The 23,224-nt window shown below is 36.8% G+C and overlaps 1 protein-coding gene across 1 annotated transcript in view; it reads right to left on the reverse strand.

The window, feature by feature from the left end:
* LOC137252150 (GTP-binding protein Rhes) overlaps nucleotides 1-21,887 on the reverse strand; it is a 235,748-nt gene extending 213,861 nt beyond the window's left edge. The window contains exon 1 of the mRNA XM_067787475.1: nucleotides 21,819-21,887. The gene's annotated coding sequence lies outside the window, so the exon portion shown is untranslated. The remainder of the gene's footprint in view (nucleotides 1-21,818) is intronic.
* Nucleotides 21,888-23,224: the final 1,337 nt, after the last annotated feature.

The following is a 23,224-nucleotide window of genomic DNA, read 5'->3' on the forward strand; positions in this document are numbered from 1 at the left end:
TAATGGATTTGTATACCAATCAAAAATTAGGGTTCCTTTGTTGTTATGTATTCTTATGTCCAGAAAGGGAATGGGACGATCTTTTTCCATTTCGTACGTGAATTGAATGTTTTTATGGTAGCTGTTAAGGGCATTTAAAATTTGTTCCAAATCATTTTGTTTTACTATCGCGAAGATATCGTCCACATATTTGACTAGAAATTTAATACTGATGTTAAGAAACAACTAACATAAGTACTAACAACTAACATAAGTACTAACAACTAACACCAAACAAAGAGCGAAGTCATTTCGTTACACTGCTTCACTGCTCCCAAAAAAAAAAAAACAAAAAACTCTTAAAAATCCTTTAAAAATAAAATCAAAAACTACTTGTTCTTTCGAATTACTAATACTTACTTTCCTTTCCAACCCACGCAATTCAAATCAGTACCCTAATATAAGAATAATTATTAGCCTACATATTTACATATTCCTAAGATTTTCGCTGTACGAATGAATGAATGTATGAAACTGAAGATTAGGATAGTAATTTAGGGTAAGATAAATATTTGAGTAAATAACCATTTGAAAATACACGTAAGGGGATATTGGAAGAGTACTAACAACTTAGCTTAATGATTTTTCTACTACATAGCATCTGCCTCTGCGCAACTGAATATTCGTATGATATATTCAAGATAGATTCACCATTGGCTACAATACGTGATGGGTTGGATCATCGATGGACACTTTAAGCTTATTCACAGCATTGACTTGGGATGCTAAATAAAAAAACTTCAAGGCGATCAAGGCGATCCATTAGCTGGATTGGGTCTGCCTGGAAGTGGATCGCTGGCTTAGCTGACACCACAGATTGGGACGAAGTCCTTCGAAACGAAGACTCGCTTAACAGAAACAACGAACAACAGTATATGAATTATTGCAGAAGCTAAATGGAATCGCGACCATCACAAACAATGTCCTTGATCGAAAGCACCTGGAGAAATTACAGCAGTAAATGCAGCACAGGATAACCATTTTAAAGGAGGATGTTAACGAGCTAATAAGCGCATGCCGGATGGTTAAAGCTGGCATTATTAACAGCAACCAGTTGAGCAAAGAAGAAGTCAACCAACTTGTTAGTGAAATCGACGTCCTCCCATACTGCAACGCTATCGAAGCCATTGTGTATGACAAGCCATCGATCTACACCAACAGCACGCTCCTTCTGTATGTGCTATCCTTGCCTAAGGTCACTGATGCCAGATTTAATCACCTAATCACAAGGGCAAACATCCAAGGAGGTCACCGTATAGATTTGCAATACATGTCAATCCTGACCAACAAATTCGAGACTTATGGGATAAGGGAATATTGCTTGCAATTATCTTCTGCTAGGATCTGTGACCGGAAATCTCTTGACTTATTACCGGAAACTGGTTGTCTGGTACGTCTTCTCAAAGGCGGACACACAAGTTGTACCTACTCTACATACAACGAATCCACGGTATAAGTTATCAATGAGGACACGATATTCCTTGATAATTTTGTGGGCACAATAGGATTAGGTAAAAGTTTAATTTACATAAACGGTTCTTATATTCTTCAGATGGACAACGAGACCATTGTCATTAACAACGAAACATACTCAAGCACTAGTAGCTCTGGAGTACAGGTTCTTCCACCAGTTTTGACCAGCATTAAAAACCACAGTATGTCACTAAACCTTAACCTGGTACACGTTATAACAATGGAAAGCATCACACTTCGGAAATACCTAAGAGACAAGACCAATTGGTTCGCACTTTCTGAAGGATCAGGGTTATTTCTACTTATGCTATTCATATGGTGCATTTGGAGGAAGATCATAGCAACTCTTACATGAAATAAACATTGCAAATCGGCTAAGTCGAAGAGGCGAAAATCCTTCTTTGCCAACTAATCAGCGGGACGCAGATCTTTAAATGGGGAGGAGTTAACACGCTGGCGGCACCCAACATGTTGGATTCCCACAAGCTGAAGTTTACACGTGCCGCCGTGTCAGCATAATTATACTTCCCACAGTCCCATAGCCCACCTGCCGCTATGTCAGCATAATTATTCTTCCCACAGTCACATGGGCCACCTGCCGCTGTGTCAGCATAATTATTCTTCCCACATTTCCATGGGCCACCTGCCGCTGTGTCAGCATAATAATTCTTCCCACAGTCCCATGGACCACCTGCAGCTGCGTTAGCATAATTATTGTAAGCAGCATAATTGCAACCCAACACCCGCTTCAAGGCCAAGTACATTTCATCATGTCGTGCAATGACAATATTCCGCAACATTATCAAACCTATGGGAACCAAGTCAGCATATTTCTATTTCACATTGTTGTGAGACTTTTGCATTTCACATGCCAGCCAAGTCAAGGCCATGCGGGAAGTCAAGGCCACGCTTACACCCAGACATCGCATATGTCTGGCTATGGAACGACGCCAAGAGGAATGTTATAAAATGCAGCAGAAGACATTGCGAGGGCAGTTGCGTTGGGGTATTCGCTCTAACCGATACTATATTCTATTCACTAAATTTGTTATTAGAATTATAAGTATCTTAAAATAAACCTTTTTGTAAAACTTAACTGTGTTGTTCTATTGTGTTTGCAGGGCAAGTTGGCCCTTTAATGTTTTTCAGTGCAAGGATCCTTGATCCTTTAAGCTGTATATTGCTCGAGGATGATTGTAGATTTCATTCAACTGAGTTTTTCCGTTCAACTCTAGCATTTTATTGAATGGAGTAAGCAGCTTTAACCATCGGGTCGAGGATACATATATATTTAGCTTAAACTAGTCAGACCTCACTACTGTTGGAATGTTATATAATGCACCAGGCATCTATCTATAAATCTTATAAAATAAAGCCGCTAAATGCCATGTACGCACATAACTTCACACAGAATACTCCGATTTTAAAACGGTTTTTTTGCATTTGAAAGTTTAGCTACGTGAGATGGTACAGTTAATATAATTTGAAGATATATATTATAGGGGCGTGGCAAATTGTCAAAATGTAGCAAAAAATCATAAAATTTTTGTTTACACAGCTATAACTCATAAACGGATGGATGGATTTCAAAAAATCTACTTTTCAGTAAAACTTTGAAATATTTACCTTCGATCTTCATCAAAAAAATACTTGATTCCTTTCTTATATCAGCCAAATTGTTTAAACAAAAGTAACATTTTTATCAAAAAATGCGTATGTGTGGTTGTTCGCTGTGAATTGTGCGCGCTAATTGCTTTTGAGTGAGGCATGGTGCGACACATACATTCGTACATATATATCATTCGCTGCGTTATTTAACTTCGGGCGTAAGTTTATAGGTATGTATGGATGTACATATGTATGTATTTTCATATCATATCAGCTTGACATAGGTATGTACATACATATTTATGCAACATAAATGGTAATTGTTAATGCAACATAAATGGTTAAGAATGCATACATCTATTGAAAAATAATCTTTCGTTAAAAATATTAAACATTTCCTTAAAATTCTTCAAAAAAGTTTTATTTCTTGGTATTTTTGCATGTACCACTATCACTACATATTATAAAACAAAGTCGCTTTTGCTGTCCCATGTCCCTTTGAATGCTTAAACCTTTAAAACTACGCAACGGATTTTGATGCGCTTTTTTAAATAGATAAAGAGTGATTGAAGAGGAATGAACGGATGAACATATTTGGCTGAAAGTTGGTGGAGGGGTAGCCTAGAACCAGGAGACAAACATCGGCTAATTTTTATCGTTCTGGATAGGGTCTTGAGATCAAAACGTGGACTTGGGTAATCTTGGGATATGTTTGTACAATATGGGTATCGAATGTAAGCTGTTTATGAGGACTTTGTTACGGGGTATTTTTCGTTCCCGCGGGTAACTAGGGTCTCAAGCTATAAGCGAAAACGTGGACACGGGTACCCCTAGAATGTGTTTATCGAATATGGATAACGAATGAAAGCTGTTGATGGGTGCTTTAGTACAGAATAATTTTTATACCTCTGGGTGACTAGGGTCTCAAGATATGGGCAAAACCTGGACCCGGATACCCCTAGAATGTGTGTGTAATATGGATATAAAATGAAAGGGTTTGCTGAGAGCTTTAAAGTAATTTTCATTGTGATATTCGATTTAGTTGCATTAACCTGGCAAAACTGATAAGAGTTAGACGGAAAAAGCTTATTCAAATGTATGGAGATAGACCAAATTTAGGGTAGAACAACGTCTGATGGGTCTGCTAGTATGTATATATAAAAATAAGTGTACATTTTGATTGTCACTCCATAAATCGAGAACGGCTCTACAGATTGCCATGAAACTTTTAGGAAAGATACAGGAAGGAGAGGTGATGGTTAGTTGATATTGAAATCCCAAATCGGTTTAGCAATTCTTGAGTTATGATTTTTTTTAGAAAAAATTCAAAATTTGAAAAAAAAAATTTTTCATTTCGGTCCACCCGGGTACCCCTAGAATGTGTTTATATAATATGGATATCAAATGAAAGCTGTTGATGAGTGCTATAGTACAGGATAATTTCCATACAACTGGGAGGCTAGGGTCTCGAGATATAGCCCAAAACGTGGACCCGGATACACCTAGAATGTGTTTATTCAATATGGATATCAAATTGAAGCTGTTGATATATGCTTTAGTACGAGTAAGTTTTACACCGCTGGGTGACTACGGTCTCTAGATATAGGCCAAAAGCATGGACCCGGATAAACCTAGAATGTGTTTTTATATTATGGGTATCAAATTAAAGCTGTTGGTGTGTGCTATAATACAGAGTAAGTTTTATACCGCTGAGTGACTAGGGTCTCGAGATATAGGCCAAAACATGGACCCGGATACCCCTAGAATGTGTGTGTATTATGGATATCAAATGAAAGCTGTTGCTGAGAGCTCTAAAGTTCATTGTGATATTCGATTTAGCCGCATCAACCTGGCAAAACTGAAAATATGCATGCGAAGCCGAAATAAAGACTAGAATTAATAATACCCACATACCTATTTACATACGTCCTATTCGATTTGCCTGAAATTTCGTATATAAATTTGCCTATATTTGTATTTACGATGCTTTTTTCCGGAAAGTATACCAGAGACGAGCTGGGACTGGGATTAGGACTAGGACTGGGACTGAGACTGACACTCGGAGTGGGACTGGAACTGAGACTCGGAATGGGACTGGAACAAAATACATACCACCCTCTGGGACTGGAAATAAAATATGAAGAAGAAGGAGAAAATTGAGAGAAGAGAAAAGAGAGAAGGAGACTGAGAAAGAGATAGAATGAGACGAAGATGGATATGAAGCGAAAAAGAGGGAGGGATGAGTGAATAAAAAGATTAGGAAAAAGTGTAGAGGGGTAGGGCAGGGCTAGACGGACAAAAGCTTATTTAAATGTATGCAGATAGGCCAAATTTAGGGCAGAACAACGTCTGCCGGGTCTGCTAGTAAATTAATAAAAAACAAGTAAGGGCGGGAGTGTCTTTATACCTTTTATGAATGGGGCTGGAAAATAATCTTATCCCACCAGTAATCCCCAAATAATGCGCTGTATAAGATAAGAAATATATAGTGAACAGATGTACATACCTAAACGATTTTAAGATAAATATAAAAAAATGGCAAAAAACCACCTTATCTGAATGATCGGTTGTATGGGATATAATATATAACTCCGATCGAAATGATTTTTACAGGAAATCTTCTATGATATATTAGAATATATATCGCCAAGTTTCACGTTATATATTGGAAATTAATGGAGAAATTGCCAAAAATCTTTCTATCTGAACGATCGGTTGTACGGGTTATATACTATATATATCCGATCAAAGTGATTTTTTCAGAAAATCGTCTACGATATATCATAATATATATCACCGAGTTTCACGTTTTTACTTTCTAATTTAAGGGAGAAATGGCCAAAAATCTTTCTATCTGAACGATCGGTTTTATGGGATATAACTATATATAGCTCCGATCAAAGTGATTTTTTCAGGATATCTTCTATGATATATTAGAATATATATCACCGAGTTTCACGTTTATAATTTCTAAATTGCGGCACGAATGACCAAAATCGTCTTATCTGAACGATCGGTTGTATGGGAGATATATGTTATAGTGGTCTGATCCTACCGGATCCATCAAATGTCTAATATAATACAAAAATACATCCTTGTGCCAAATTTTATTGAGATATCTCAAAATTTGAGGGATTAGTTTGCGTTCAAACAGACAGACGGACGGACAGACGGACATGGCTATATCAACTCAGTTTGTCGCCCTTATCAATTCGGTATACTTAATGGTGAGTCTCAACTTTCTCAACGTTACAAACATCGGACCAATGTTAATATACCATTTCATGTTCATGAAAGGTATAAAAAGTTATCAGCTTGAAGCAGTCATTGAACTGACGGCATATATATGTACATGTGATATGTATGTAGGTACGCATATGTCTAGTCTGCTCATTCGTGAGTATAATATTACGCGTATGTATGTGTATGATTTGCGGTATAGCTGATTTCATGTGTGCGGTGTACGTGGAGGCGTATGAATGATTTTTAAACCATAATCATTTTTTATCTGCTCTGTCAACTTTTAATTTGTGGTCACATTTGTGACGCAATCAACAATATGATAATGGGATGCGTGTGCGTGTGTATACACATACATACGCATCTATACAAAAAAAGGCATGAAGTTAATCAAAACAAAGAAGCGTGCTGATGATAAACTTTTCCACATCATTGAAACCGCAAAATAGCTACCATTTTGAGCAATATTATTATTTATATGGATGACGTTTTAAGTCAGTCCCTATGCAATGTGGGCTCTGTGCAAATGATGACCCTTATCAAAATTTATGAAGACGAAACAAATATGAAATATGCGACAAGGTCTCAGCTCAGCTCATGTTTGATGAATGTAAAAAATTATGTTGGTATGCATATGAATATAAACAAAGATGCACAAATTAGGGTGGGCCAAAACAATTTTTTTTTTTTTTTGTTTTGGTATAGTAAAAGTGTTGTTCGTGACAATCAAAGAAGTAGCCGTGACGATTTCAGCTTTTTCTTTAATGAGTGAGAACTTACAAAATTCTGTGCACAGAGCTGTAACCCTAAGTGCCCAAATCACCAGATAAACATACAGATTCTTATGGGAAATTGAACGGATCAAAAGGTACTGAATACAAGACATAAAGTTGCAGATAATAAATAAATCCGCAGGAGCGAATGGAGTGCCAAATCAGCGAAAATGTATAGAAATCCAGTATATACGAATATCTGCAATGCCGGCATCAAAAATGGCATCTCCGCCCGCTCACGGAAACGCCAAAGACTAGTCCTTTGCTGAAACCTAGTAAGATGCCTGACCAGTCATCGCCATACAGGCCGATTTGTATGCGCGGATTCGACAGGAAATATTTCCGAGCGTTTTATGAATGAGCATCTGCAGCAGATCCTAGAAAAGCCAGGTTGCTTGTCAAATTGTTTAGATTTTGAAAATCAAGATCCACGATAGCCGGTGAAGCCATAACTGGTGGTCAAAATAAAAGGAAAATCTGTGTATTGATGGATATTAGAAGTGCTCTTAACACTGCGAACTAGATGCAAATAATGACAGCGGCACGAAGCTTTGGTAAATTTGCTTACATGTGCAGAATTATTCGCAGCTCTTTTTTAGAAATTCTCTTTGACACGGATAAGGGATTAAGAAAGCACAACATTACGGGCTGCGTCACTTAGAAATCTGTTCTAGGACAAACGTTATTGAATGCGATGTATGAGGGCGTGCTACGAATCGACCTTCCCAGAGGCACATACATTTTCGGCTATGCAGATGATATTGTTATACGAACGGTGGCCAAAAAGCTGGATCCACTCCAAGCGGTTTGTAGTGACGCCGTAGGAAGAATAAAGGAACGGCTGACAAACATGGGACTGGAGTTGGCTAGCGATAATACAGAAGTAGTTTTGGTGACCTCAAAATGGACTGTGGATAAGTTAGTCTCAACCATAGGAGGTATTCAAAAATTCCTTGAAATATTCAAAGTCTTACTTGAAATATTTAGGAGTGAACACTGACTCAAAACTTACTTTTAAGGAGCACTTCAAAGTGGCGAGAAAGAACTTTTCGAAAATTAGTGCAGCCCTTATGCCAATAGTGCCCACAGTCGTCGGTTCAGGTGAAGCTACACGTCTTTCGAATTACTGCTATACGAACAGCAAGTGCTTACCAAACGGTGTCCGAAAATTCAATACTTGCTTTATCTCCGAAAGTCCTAGTATATTTGCTGTCAAGAGAAATGGCCGATCTGTAGGATATTGGATTTGTGTGACCATTAGAATATGCCAAGAAAAGCGCAAGGTCCAAGAACAATAGCTAGGTGGCGAGAACACTGACAAAAATCGCGAAAAGAGCGCTGGATCTTCACGTTAGTTTGGAATATAAAGGGATGGTATGAGGAAGCACGGCAAACTTAACTACCATCTCACGCAGATATTGAGTGTGCACGGCAGTTTCAAGGTGTTTTTACATAAATGTAGGACAGAGAAGGTTCCTTTCTGTTCACACTGTCCCACCGAATACGAAAAACCGTTGCTATCGTTTTCTAGACGAAAGATTCTCCCTACATAGAGATTTTGAAGAGGAACCTTAAAAAAGTGATTTTGGCCCCTCAATGCTGAACTGCTGTAAGCAAAATGGCTTTTCTAGTTATGACGCGATTGATGCATGCTGAGCGGGAACGTATGCGAAGTAGCAGCTATTAAATCACATTCTGTCTGCATGTATGTACATCAGCATATCAAATGTTCCATTCAAAAATTCAATCAATGTATGTAGGTAAATTAACAAACTTCATCCAAAAAATCAACTATCACGGGAGAAATTTGTTTTCTGCTTAAATTCGATTTAGAGATAAGGTGATATATTTCACATATCGCCAAAGCCAAATCATAGCGCTGAGTGAATTAAAGTGACGGCATTTAACACAGACAAGTTTTTAAATACTACCAGACCCGGCAGCTGTTGTTCCTCCCTAATCTTGGTTTATCTGGCTGGTTTTTATATTTTACTTCCTCTGTACCTTTTCCTTTTATTCGCTATTCTCTCTCCATTTTTCTATATTTCTGCATCTTTTTCTCTCTCTTCGTTTTTTCTTTCCCTTCTTCACACTTTGTCTTCATTTCTCTCTCTCTACCTTCCTCGATTTCGCCTACTCCACTCCGTCCATCTCTACATCTTTACCTTCGTTTATCTCTATCCCTTTCTCTCTCTCTTCTCGGCACGTTTTTAAATGGTTTTATTTAGCTTGACTTGACAGGCCGGCCGTTGTGAACGAATTTTGTAATTAAAACTTAAGTAACTTCCCGATAAACTACAAGCTTGAAACTTGGAATTTTGTCAGAACCCGATGACAATGCAATAATAAGATTTAAAAAAAATTCGATATGTGGCGCATGGATCGAAATATTTCAAAAAATCGTATTTGTGGTCCGATTTGGCTCATATTTGGAACAAATATTACATACAGTCCGGGTAGAAGTGATATCAAAATACTTTAGAGTTCGAGGAGGGACAAGCATACGTGGCGTTGAGTGGAGTAAGGTCTTTGGAAGGATTATGTATTGAGGACTTAGATTGTAACAAATTGTCAGGTAAGAGTCCTTGTAGTAATAATGAGTCGCTAAATGAGCTAAATAGAATGAAATTAAATAAAGACTAAAAAGTTGAAAATAAAATAATTAAAAAAAAAATGTTAAGTTAAACGCTTTTGTTTAATTGTATGATGAACGCCCTAGATTGATGAGGAGTATGATGACTAGTACCTAGGACTTCCCTAATTATTTTCTAGCTTTTAGTATTATTATTTATTAATGTAAGTATTGTTTTCAATAAAACCGTTTAACTTAACAATTTTTTTAAAATTATTTTATTAGTTTCTTGTAACCAAATTTTTAGCAATCCGCTTCCCGGAAAAAAAGAATGTTGTCGGCGAATCACAAAAATCGCATCTCAAATTAGATTTATCTGCGTAGTTCGGTACTTAGTCCACTACCTAGAAACATTGTGTCCTAAGTACCTCATAATGTAAGCTGGGAGCAATCAATATCTGGGGTAGCATCGTATATATGATTTTTCGTAATTGATCAGTCTCTGGTCCGATTTCCAAGAACAACTTAACCGTAGCACCATTTTGGTGATTATGCAGGTATGTACATATTTTGGAAATTTTAACAAAATGGTTGGGTGTACTCGGAATACATATATTTTTTTTGTCTTTACCAATCTTTAAATTGTGTAAATGTTTATGTGATTGCCGAAACCAAAACGATAAGAAATCTGTCCTTATTGCATATGTATATAGATAGGCATATTTCCACTAGCTTGCCTTTCTCACCATCTGATGTCGTTCAATATCGGATGTGGTACAATGGTCGCACCGAACGCATGTTTCAACGGTTGGTTGATAGCGAACGGACACACACAACTTGCTTTGTTTGAATAAACCTAATTTCTTCACATAATTCCATGAATCATCATTAACCATGTCAAAAAATTGCACATTTTTAAGCACGAGATACTTAATTCTAAACGTTGCTTTGTAAAGTTTTGTAGTTTTGCCTAATATCATTAATGAAACAGCCTAGTGTTTACACTTAACATTTATAGGGGAGCTTTGAGCAGCATTATAAAATTTTTTTATTGCTACATAAAATAAAGTCCTTGCTGTTATTTCAATAAAAATGGAATGGAGCATAAGAATATGAAAAGTGAAGCAAATTATGCGTTGTGGCTGACAGAAATTTAATATCAAAAAATCGTTAACTTTTTTTTGTGCAGGCAATTTTCGTTGCATTAGATTGCTTTAAGTACGAAAACAAAATTTCATATTAAAAATGTTACTTACATTTCATTGCCTTGCTGAGTGTCAAAGAAGTAAATAGCTGTAGCTAAAAGCAAAACCATTTTAACTATATTTCCTTCTTTACTTTCTGCTTGTAATTCTTCCATGATGCAGTGCTTTTGTTAATTATTACTGCTTTACATTATTAAAAATACAAAAACAGATTCGGTTATGAATTCAAGCTCCGTTTGAAGTAGAAATGGAAAGTAATATAGCTCGACATTTTTACGATATTTGAGAGTTTGGTGCGCAAAAGTTTACATGGCAAGAAAGTGGTGAAAGTGAATTTTGGCGAATTTTCCAATTAAATTTCATTTGCTGTCAAATGAAAATTTGAAATATTTACTTCAGTTTGGCATCAAACAATACATGGTTCTTTCCCTTTTATGAAAACCAAAATTTTTTAAACAAAAATTACACTTGTTTAAAAACAAAAACAGTTTGTGTGTTTGTTCGCTGTGAACCAAACCTTCAACTATGCACTCAGCGAGAGCATTTCACATCATGACATTCATGTTGGATTATATAAAATAATCTAATTAGCGAAAAAGGAAAGCAGGTTACTGCATCTAAATGGTTCAAGAGCGCATACTTGAATATACCATTTTTTAGAGAGGATTACACTTCTGAAACATTTTTTGGATGCATGCTACAAAGTAAAGTAAAACAGGTTACCCTAAATTCGCGGTCGGTATAACATAACGTGTTTCTAGGGAAACGGATTTTGCATCATAATTGTTACCAGAATAGAGCAACCGTGGATTTAAGCACATCACTCAGTTGAAAACTGAGCCCACCGTGAACCTTGAACCGCATTCGCATTGCTTTGGGTGGCGTTCCTTGTTTTATATATTTAATAAAAGCTTTTTGTTTTTGTTCCTGCATCAAAGTTAAGCTGTGGGTGTAATCTCTTTGAATTTACTGATTTGTAGCCACACTTCTACATCGAAATAAATAACGCTAATTAAAGACATTTCGTAATTCGGTCGAGTTTTTTGTCAAGAGAACAAATTTGTTTAATTACTTTAATAGAATAGAAACTGTTGGTCTTAAGTTAACAATCTGTGAAAACTACAGACTCTAAATCAATGAAACTGATATTTCTGTTAAAAGTACTGATTTTATTGGTTATTTCAACAGCCAGTAACAGTCAATATCACGGACTATATCAGCTAGTTTTAATAGAAACCTACACTCACGGCGCTCACCACTTTAGCGCTGACCTCTGTCATATTAGAAGTCTTCGCTGGTATGCTTATAGTGACGAAAATCTGTTATTTTAAAATGTTTCATTTGTATTCTTATGACGACATTGATATTTATTAAGTTAAAAGAGTTAAGGCTTACGTATGATTACATTTTTTTTGTCGATTTGGCTGTTTAAACAGCAATTCAGAATCAACAAGGTTGATTCAACAGCTATGAAAAGTGGAAAATTCCGAAGAACTTATCGTTCTAGTAATAGAAATACAAAATTTTAAATTTGAGAAAAATAAGCAAAAAAAAAATATTTTTAAATATACATAAAAATTTAAAACCCCATCGCCATCAACCAAAAGGTTCATTAATGGGAAAGGACTAAGCCTTTACATTTTCAAAATGATATTTCATTACGAATTTTCAATTATGAGAGCTTTATAAACAATTTTTACTTTTTATGGATAAGTGGATTTGATAGAGTTATTGTTTGTTGTTCGTTGAAGACGAAAATAGTGAAAAAATGTACAATTTGTACTGTTACAAATTTAAAGAAATCGCGCTAATTTGGCATGTTCTGTTATCGCTCGAATCACCGAACTGTCGAATAAATCATTCAAATATTCAGTATAGCAAAATTTTCTTTATTTACAACACTACTATAGTAGTAGCACTTCAAAATTAAATTAGTCGCGTATTTCACTTATAGCATGTTAAAATCAAATTGATTGGTCATCCCTTGGCCTACGCTTCTTTTATACTGCCTACGCCTCGTTCACCTATTTCTCTCAGGGTCTATACATTTCGCGCACAGCCGTATCGAAAAGTTGTTTATTTATTTCTCGTGTCTGTTTCACTTATTGGCTTTGGTTAAGTACATGTATATATAACAGTACTTGTTTTCCGTACACATGTGTGTGAAATATTCTCTTAGCTTGCTTTGCGTTTGTTGTGCATTTATTTACTAGCAGCATAGGGGCATACCGAACTGCTAATATTCGCCACAGTATGTATTCTGACTGGAAAGTATTTGACATGGCGTATGAGTGGTATTCACGTATTAAGAGGCAATACTTCCTTCCCATCTATATTGATATCAGACATTTCTCATTGACTAGCATACCACAGTCCACGCATTTTTGAAAAAATTCCACCCTGCTACAACACGAACAACATACCCACATATACATTTTACTGATACTGCTTTGCTGCAAAGTTTTTCCTACGGCATATCTATGACCAAAGCAATTATTGGCAAAGAAATCCCCAACAGTGTTTTATGCACGTAAACATTGCGTGACTTGAATTTTTATATCGCATTTTCAAATGAACAAAAAAATTGTTGTAAGTAAATCATTTTAATATTGGGGGAAGGGCGGCAAGATTTTAATACTTAATCTAATATATAAAATTCTTCTGTCACGGTGTTAGAGGCTTAACTCCTCCGAAACGGCTGAACCGATTCTCATAAAATTTTGTGAGCATATTGGGTAGGTCCGATTATCGGCAAACGTTTACCTTTTTTTTCGCTACGTGCCTAGGTTCTTGAGATCAAAACGTGGACCCGGGTACCCCTAGAATGTGTTTATACAATATGGATTTCAAATGAAAGATGTTGATGAATGCTATAGTACAGGATAATTTTCATACCCCTGGGAGGCTAGGGTCTCGAGATATAGCCCAAAACGTGGACCCGGGTACCCCTAGAATGTGTTTATACAATATGGATATCAAATGAAAGCTGTTGATGAGTGCTATAGTACAGGATAATTTTCATACAACTGAGAGGCTAGGGTCTCAAGATATAGCCCAAAACGTGGACCCGGGTACGCCTAGAATGTATTTATACAATATGGATTTCAAATGAAAGCTGTTGATGAATGCTATAGTACAGGATAATTTTCATACAACTGGGAGGCTAGGGTCTCAAGATATAGCCCAAAAAGTGGACCCGGGTACCCATAGAATGTGTTTATACAATATGAATATCAAATGAAAGCTGTTGATGAGTGCTATAGTACAGGATAATTTTCATACCCCTGGGAGGCTAGGGTCTCGAGATATAGCCCAAAACGTGGACCCGTGTACCCCTAGAATGTGTTTATACAATATGGATTTCAAATGAAAGCTGTTGATGAATGCTATAGTACAGGATAATTTTCATACAACTGAGAGGCTAGGCTCTCGAGATATAGCCCAAAACGTGGACCAGGGTACCCCTAGAATGTGTTTTTACATTATGGGTATCAAATGGAAGCTGTTGATGTATGCTTTAGTACAGAGTAAGTTTTACACCGCTGGGTGACTACGGTCTCGAGATATAGGCCAAAACATGGACCCGGATACACCTAGAATGTGTGTGTATTCAAATGTGGATATGAAATGAAAGCTGTTGCTGAGAGCTCTAAAGTTCATTGTGATATTCGATTTAGTCGCATAAACCTGGCAAAACTGATAAATATGCGTGCGAAGCCGAAATAAAGGCAATAATTAATAATACCCGCATACCTATTTACATACGTCCTATTCGATTTGCCTGAAATTTCGTATATAAATTTGCCTATATTAGTATTTACGATGCTTTTTTCCGGGAAGTATACCAGAGACGGACTGGGACTAGGACTAGGACTGCGACTGAGACTGAGGCTCGGAGTAGGACTGGGACTGAGACTCGGAATTGGACTGGAACAAAATACATACCATCTGGGACTGGCAATAAGAGTTGAAGAAGAAGGAGAAAAACTTGAGAGAAGAGAAAAGAGAGAAGGAATCTGAGAAAGAGATAGAATGAGACGAAGATCGAGATGAATCGAAAAAGACGGAGGGAGGAGTGAATAAAAAGATTAGGAAAAAGTGTAGAGGGTAGAGCAGAGTTAGATGGAAAAAGCTTATTGAAATGTATGCAGATAGGCCAAATTTAGTGCAGAACAACGTCTGCCGGGTCTGCTAGTATTTTATAAATATGATAAAGATATTTGAAACGTTGTGGAGTTTGTAAAACCAAAACATATGCATGTATGCGGTTTCATTACAAAATACCGGGAAAACGAGCTAAGATATTTTGGAATCTAAAATTGTTGTACCACTGCCAATATTAGCCACATACTCGGTTTAAGGGCTAGCTGGTGGATCATTTATCGGAAGCGTCTGTCTACCACGAGGTGCGGCTGCAAGCGGGCATCTGTATTGGATTAAGCGGCTCGCTATGTAAACGTGCAAATATTATTTTAATCCCCGCTGTGAGGGTTGCGCGCTGGGCCAATCATGTAAATAAGTAAGTTATCCCGTATCCCAAAGACAACGTTAATTAGGGAACCAGTATTAATGCAAGAAACAACATCAGCACTGAAATCCTGTAAAGAATCACACTTACCAATAAATTCTACTTTGCTCTACGAAGGCAATTGAAAAGTAAATTCCTCTCTCTACAAACGAAAATCATGCTCTACAAGTCACTCATCGTACCCGTTGTTATTGTTGTTGTTGTAGCAGTGCTTCGTCACATTCAATAGCTGCGGCTACTCACACATTATCATTAATACCTCCTAACGGGAGTCTAAGGAAACTTGCAGCTTCCACATGGTGGACCAGAGAAGAAGGGGTGTTAGAGGCGTTGATTCGAAATTGTAGTTGAAAAGATGGTTGCTGTCATGTGGGGGCACGATACAAGCAGGACATATATTATTTGAGTCGGGGTTGGTTCTGGATATGTAAGAGTTTAACCTATTACAGTATCCCGATCGAAGTTGATCTAGAGTGACGCGCGTTTCCATGGAGAGGTTTCTTCTACTGCGAGTTCAGTGTATTTGACTCTAAGAACGGGGTTCGCCATACAATTACTGGCATAGAGGTCCGACTCCTTTTTGTGGATACCACTGGGGACTTCTTTGTGCTTTACTTTCACGTACGGCTGAGTTCTCATGTATCGTGTTTCTTCGCAACGCTTGCGGAGATAATTTTCTAAGTCCCTGAGAGGTGGGGCCTCTTCAAACAGATGCTCACAGCAGTTCTGAGGGCGGTGTTTTGGCAGGCCTATTGTTTCTTTCAGTGAGTAACCCTTAGGCTCGGCGACCATATCGGGGGTGTGGAGCATGCAAGCGGCTGGCCAATTACTTTGTAAGTGGTAATGAGCGTCTCTTCATCTTTACAATAAGTGCTTCAGAGGAGATTGTTATTACGAGATGTTATTACGGCTCTGGATTTTAGATATAATTGCGTCCTGCCATATGATACAGAAGCGTGGACCATGGCAACAATACAACTTGGAGTATTCGAGAGAGAATTCCTTAGCAAGATTAACGAGCCTCTACGAGTTGGCGACGGAGAGTACCGAAGAAGAGTAAATGATGAGCTAAACGAGCTTTACGTAGACATCAACATAGTCCAGCGAAACGGTTATTCAATCCTGTTGGTCAAAAATAAAATTTCCTCATGGAAAGTCCATAATACTATACATTTTGGTTGCTGTTGTTGTTTTTTGTTGTTGTAGCGATAATTGCACTCCTTGAAGATTTTTGAGAGTATTTTCGATGTTGATGGTGCTTTGCAGGATGATCCAGTACGTTCCGGTAACAAACACCATTAAGGCACAAGCCCAGCCATCTCGGGAACAATTTAATGTGAGCACATTAAACCTTCTAGACCATTCCACCCCCACTCCATAGTTCCATGAGAAACTTGTGGTCGCCAGATCCTCCTCTCCACGGTTCCAGAAAAATTAACAATCTAAGCTATACTGGCTTCAGGTAATACCGGAGCCAGTAGCTGATGGCAAAATTGGACGGTTTTTAGAATGTATCCTAACGTTAAGGAGCCTGGCTAGATATGCTTTTATAAGTCCACCTAAAAGATAAGATAAGGTATTTATTGTCTAGTTTCGAAACCTAATCATCATGATCTGTATCAAAGTGAAGTTCTCTATAACCTTAGCCATGATCCAAACCAAATGTTTGCGAAAATATTCAATGAACTCCAAAATCGCAGAAAACTAGATTGAACATATGCCAATTTTATAGTAGACGAATTTGATTTAACCAAAGCTTTTCAATGGTTTTTCTTGGAGCTTTGCGGTTCAATTAGGTGATGTGATTGATGATAGGCTTTGGACTCCTATGAAGTTATGAAGTTATGCGAAAGCGGCCTTGGGGTGAGAGGCGACGCTTCCAAAAGCGGTCAATTTTAGAGCATGAACACACGATTGCTGTGACAGCAGCAATTATGGTACATTAGGCATTTTCCTTTACAATGCTCAAAACAAAAATAAATGTATTCCTATGGAAAATACCAAACCGAAATGTTGTTTCTTAAGCCCATTTGGCGGTTATTGTTTGTACCCAGAAAATGAAAACCTACTAAACCAAGTTTAGTAGCCCTTATTTGTCGCGGTGCAAATTATTCTAAGAATATTGTCGCAAATTGCCACACAATGCATTAAAAATGAAGTGACCTAAAAGTGCATTACCAACCAACATGCATTCAGTGACCTTGGTATGCATAACAAATGCTTAATGCTTACCTATTAGCATTTTTGGTAACCCAGCAACAAATTAAATTAATTGAGCTCTTGACTTGATTCTTTCCCTTTTTCGTCGCGAAAGGGTTTTCACGATGTCTTGGAAATCACTGTCGCTCTGAAGGTTTGTAAAACAAGCCAGAATAAACTCAGCAGTTTATGAAAGTGGCAACCTAATGGATGTTTTGGAACATTCGGCCAACGTTATTATTGCTTACTTATAGCTCCTGAAGTGAAGCTAGGCCTACAATATCTTCATTTTTTTATACTCAGTTGAGCAGAGCTTACAGAGTATATTAAGTTTGATTGGATAACGGTTGGTTGTACATATATAAAGGAATCGAGATAGATATAGACTTCCATATATCAAAATAATCAGGATCGAAAAAAAATTTGATTGAGCCATATCCGTCCGTCCGTCCGTCCGTCCGTCCGTTAACACGATAACTTGAGTAAATTTTGAGGTATCTTGATGAAATTTGGTATGTAGGTTCCTGAGCACTCATCTCAGATCGCTATTTAAAATGAACGATATTGGACTATAACCACGCCCACTTTTTCGATATCGAAAATTTCGAAAAACCGAAAAAGTGCGATAATTAATTACAAAAGACCGATAAAGCGACGAAACTTGGTAGATGAGTTGAACTTATGACGCAAAATAGAAAATTAGTAAAATTTTTAACAATGGGCGTGGCACCGCCCACTTTTAAAAGAAGGTAATTTAAAACTTTTGCAAGCTGTAATTTGGCAGTCGTTGAAGATATCATGATGAAATTTGGCAGGAACGTTACTCTTATTACTATATGTACGCTTAATAAAAATTAGCAAAATCGGAGAAGGACCACGCCCACTTTTAAAAAAAAAATTTTTTTAAAGTAAAATTTTAACAAAAAATTTAATATCTTTACAGTATATAAGTAAATTATGTCAAGATTCAACTCCAGTAATGATATGGTGCAACAAAATACAAAAATAAAAGAAAATTTAAAAATGGGCGTGGCTCCGCCCTTTTTCATTTAATTTGTCTAGGATACTTTTAACGCCATAAGTCGAACAAAAATTAACCAATCCTTTTGAAATTTGGTAGGGGCATAGATTTTATGGCGTTAACTGTTTTCTGTGAAAATGGGCGAAATCGGTTGATGCCACGCCCAGTTTTTATACACAGTCGTCCGTCTGTCCTTCCGCATGGCCGTTAACACGATAACTTGAGCAAAAATCGATATATCTTTACTAAACTTAGTTCACGTACTTATCTGAACTCACTTTGTCATGGAATGGATAATGAACGAAACCCGACTATGACCACGCCCACTTTTTCCATATCGAAAATTACGAAAAATGAAAAAATGCCATAATTCTATACCAAATACGAAAAAAGGGATGAAATATGGTAAGGTAATTGGATTGTTTTATTGATGCGAAATATAACTTTAGAAAAAACTTTATAAAATGGTTGTGACACCTACCATATTAAGTAGAAGAAAATGAAAAAGTTCTGCAGGGCGAAATAAAAAACCCTTAAAATCTTGGCAGGTATTACATATATAAATAAATTAGCGGTATCCAAAAGATGATGTTCTGGGTCACCCTGACCACATTTTGGTCGATATCTGGAAAACGCTTTCACATATACAACTACCACCACTCCCTTTTAAAACTCTCATTAATACCTTTAATTTGATACCCATATCGTACAAACTCATTCTAGAGTCACCCCTGGTCCACCTTTATGGCGATATTTCGAAAAGGCGAACACCTATAGAACGAAGGCCCACTCCCTTTTAAAAATACTCATTAACACCTTTCATTTGATACCGATATCGTACAAACAAAGTTTAGAGTCACCCCTGGTCCAAAAAGGCCCACTCCCTCTTAAAATACTCATTAACTCCTTTCGTTTGATACCAATATTGCACAAACGAATTCTAGGGTCACCCCTGAGCCACCTTTATGGCGAAATCTCGAAACGGCGTCCACCTATGGAACTAAGGATTACTCCCTTTTAAAATACTCATTAACACCTTTCATTTGATACCCATATCGTACAAACGCATTCTAGAGTCACACCTGGTCCATCTTTATGGCGATATCTCGAAAAGGCGTCCACCTATAGAACTAAGGCCCACTCCCTCTTAAAATACTCATTAACTCCTTTCGTTTGATACCCATATTGCACAAACGAATTCTAGAGTCACCCCTGGTCCACCTATATGGCGATATCTCGAAAAGGGGTCCACCTATAGAACTAAGGATTACTCCCTTTTAAAATGCTCATTAACACCTTTCATTTGATACCCATATCGTACAAACGCATTCTAGAGTCACCCCTGGTCCATCTTTACGGCGATATCTCGAAAAGGCGTCCATCTATAGTACTTAGGTCCACGCCCTTTTAAAATACTCATTAATACCTTTCATTTGATACCCATATCGTACAAACGCTTTCTAGAGTCAACCCTGATCCACCTTTATGGCTATATCCCTAAATGGCGTCCACCTATAGAACTATGGCCCACTCCCTCATAAAATACTCTTTAATACCTTTCATTTGATACACATGTCATACAAACACATTCCAGGGTTTCCCTCGGTTCATTTTTCTACATGGTTTCTACAGCTCTCAACTGAGTATGTAATGTTCGGTTACACCCGAACTTAACCTTCCTTACTTGTTATAGCTACTGTTGCTCTAGATTGGATTTATTCTACTACCAGCCGTAGATAGTGTGAATTCAAACTTTACCAAGAAGAACTGCCAAAGTTCCCAAAGTGTCTGGAAATACAATTATTTTACTACATATTTTTACATCTATATTAATCTCTTAAGTTTTTCGTAGCCTAAAAATCGGTTAGAATTACTTAGGTGTTTGCCACAATTGATTGGCTCTCGTCTCTGAGATCATTTGAAAAAGATCGTCGGTATTTAGTAATGGCTTACTTCAGAGATTATTCAATAAAACCCTTACTTAACACAAGTTCATTATACCTAAAGCTGAAGTAGTCTTTTATCAATAAATTTATGAGATGGGATGTTCAGTATTGAAGTATTACTGTTTTGGATCATATGATATCTCAGTAAGACTGTGTACGACATTCACTCAGGTCCTAGACCCTACTAGCATTTGCCAAAGGGCGGAGTTATTTTATGACACTCGTTCCGCTTTTAATAATATTTTTCAGTTTGGTCGTTAAGCAAACTTCGGTTAGCGCTATGCACTAATTAAATCTATGTGATGTGAGCACGGAGAGAGTAGTTGCGTGAAGTCAAAGTAATAATATTGTAACGAATTTACTGCAATTCTGCTTACTTGCAACCTTCTACTAACGTTCGTATCACTAAACTGTTGAATAAATAACTCCAATATTTAATAATGCAAAATGGCATTTGTTAAAGTACTTCACAATAACACTGATACTTCACAACCAATACCTTGCTTAAATGAAACCGATTGTCGCGCCTCTACTGTTGGGGCCTTTTATACTCGGTGATTTCTCTTTTGCATACTTCTAGGCTCTTCCAGAATTTACTTAGTTACTGCTATATAATTATAACTACAGATGCACGTGTATAGCTTCTCATATGCGCGTGTATTTGTGAGCGACACTTCCACAATTATAATTGCATACCTTTGGCAGCATCTCAGATAAGATATCTGTATGTGTTTGTGCGCCTCCTCTCGGCTGCGTGAACGTAAATATGTGTTGACATAATGATTGATCTATTGATGTGCATACAAGTCACTGCTTAGCATCGGCTTAGAGATGATAGTATCCCTTAGTGTTGCTAATATTCGTCACAATATGTTATCAATTATTGCAGTGTAATTATTATATAATATTGCACTTATGCCCACTTTCCCACAGAAATTTAATAGTGCAAATGTTTTTATATACTTATGAACGTCTATGTTGCATGCATATTGCATGTCTGTAGATATTTATCTATGGATGTGTGTATATACTTGCATGGAAAGTTGGCCTAATAAATGAACATATTATACTAATATTTACTTGAACCTACCATTGACGCATTTGCATGCATATTCAAATAATTGTCATGACACACTTAGATTAGGGAGAGTTGTTATACATTTATAAATATGGTACCTGCAGCGGAACCAACTAGTCGTATACTACTTACTTACCTAACAACCTCAACCTCAACTATTAAGAAGTTAATTATTTATCTTTAATCAGGCTCTACAACAATGTTAACCATACAGTGTATTATAAAACTAACTCATACTCATTAACAAAAATAACATACTTGGTCTTGAAGGCAACAAATTAATATAATAACACAAGTATACACGGTTTTGGATCTAGGCAACTAAAAGTGGTTTTTAAGACAATTTATGACGCTGAATCCAATTCTTCATTCCGTTTTTTAAGATTGATTCTAGTTTTTAATACAGTCAATAAATTCATTTTTAAAGATTTTTGTCAAATAATATTCATTTTGTTAAATTAAAAGTAATAAATTAGAAATGAAGATTGGTGTAACTTTGCCTTTTGTATTGTTTAGTATCTCTTTCGCGTATTAGAGTCCAAAAAGAGTCGCTCATCATGCCTTCATCCCAAAATCCTTGGTATCGTCTTTCAATGTTGGCTCGATCTTCGTGTAGCCGCTCTTCTTGTTCGTCGCTCATATCACCCCAGTTTTCGGGGAAAAAATCGAGATGGGAATGCAGAAAATGCATCTTTAGAGACATTCTAGCTCCAATTTTTCGATAATTTTCCAACATATCGCCAATAATTTCCTTAAAATTAGGGGATTTTTGATTACCAAGAAAGTGGTGAACGATATTTTGAAAAGATGCCCATGCGGCTGCTTCATCGGGCGTTAAACATTTTGCAAATTTTTTATCAGCCATTAATTTTCTAATATCAGGTCCGAAAAATATTCCTTCTTTGATTTCTGCATATGACAATTTAGTAAACAACTTGACTAAGTACTGAAAAGCCGGTCCTTCACGGTTTAATGCTTTGACGAAGTTCTTTATAAGGCCTAATTTTATGTGAAGAGGTGGCAGGAAAACGTCTTGTGGATTTACAAGTGGCTTCGCTGTCCAGGCTCATATTGAGTACGACTTTGCCATTCTTTTCTCACATAATGCTGTTCAGTTGCGCGACTATCCCACAAGCATAAGAAACAACAAAAACATTTTAAATCAACTTTGCAACACTGTCTCTGCATTTTTATTTGCTCTAATCACTTATATTATTTTACAGTTACAGTTGAAATGACTTATCAAGCAGTGCCACTATGGTGCTATAATGCGAGAACTCGGAAACTAGAATCAATCTTAAAAAACTGAATTCGCATAACAAATATAGTTAAGAATCGTTCTTATCTGCTCAGATCCAAAAGTTGACCTGAATTTGTAAACTTGTGTAATTAGTCATTTAGTCGTGTAAATCTTGTACGTATTTCTTCTAGATTCCAGCAATTTCGATATTAAAAATACTTCCTCATTTGAATTAAAGCAATCTATAGAACGGAAAATTTTTATTTTTTTGCGCTCAACCCATTTAACCTTGAGTAAATTTT

The sequence above is a fragment of the Eurosta solidaginis genome, chromosome 5, assembly GCF_040869045.1.
Source record: "Eurosta solidaginis isolate ZX-2024a chromosome 5, ASM4086904v1, whole genome shotgun sequence".
Classification (NCBI taxonomy): domain Eukaryota; kingdom Metazoa; phylum Arthropoda; class Insecta; order Diptera; family Tephritidae; genus Eurosta; species Eurosta solidaginis.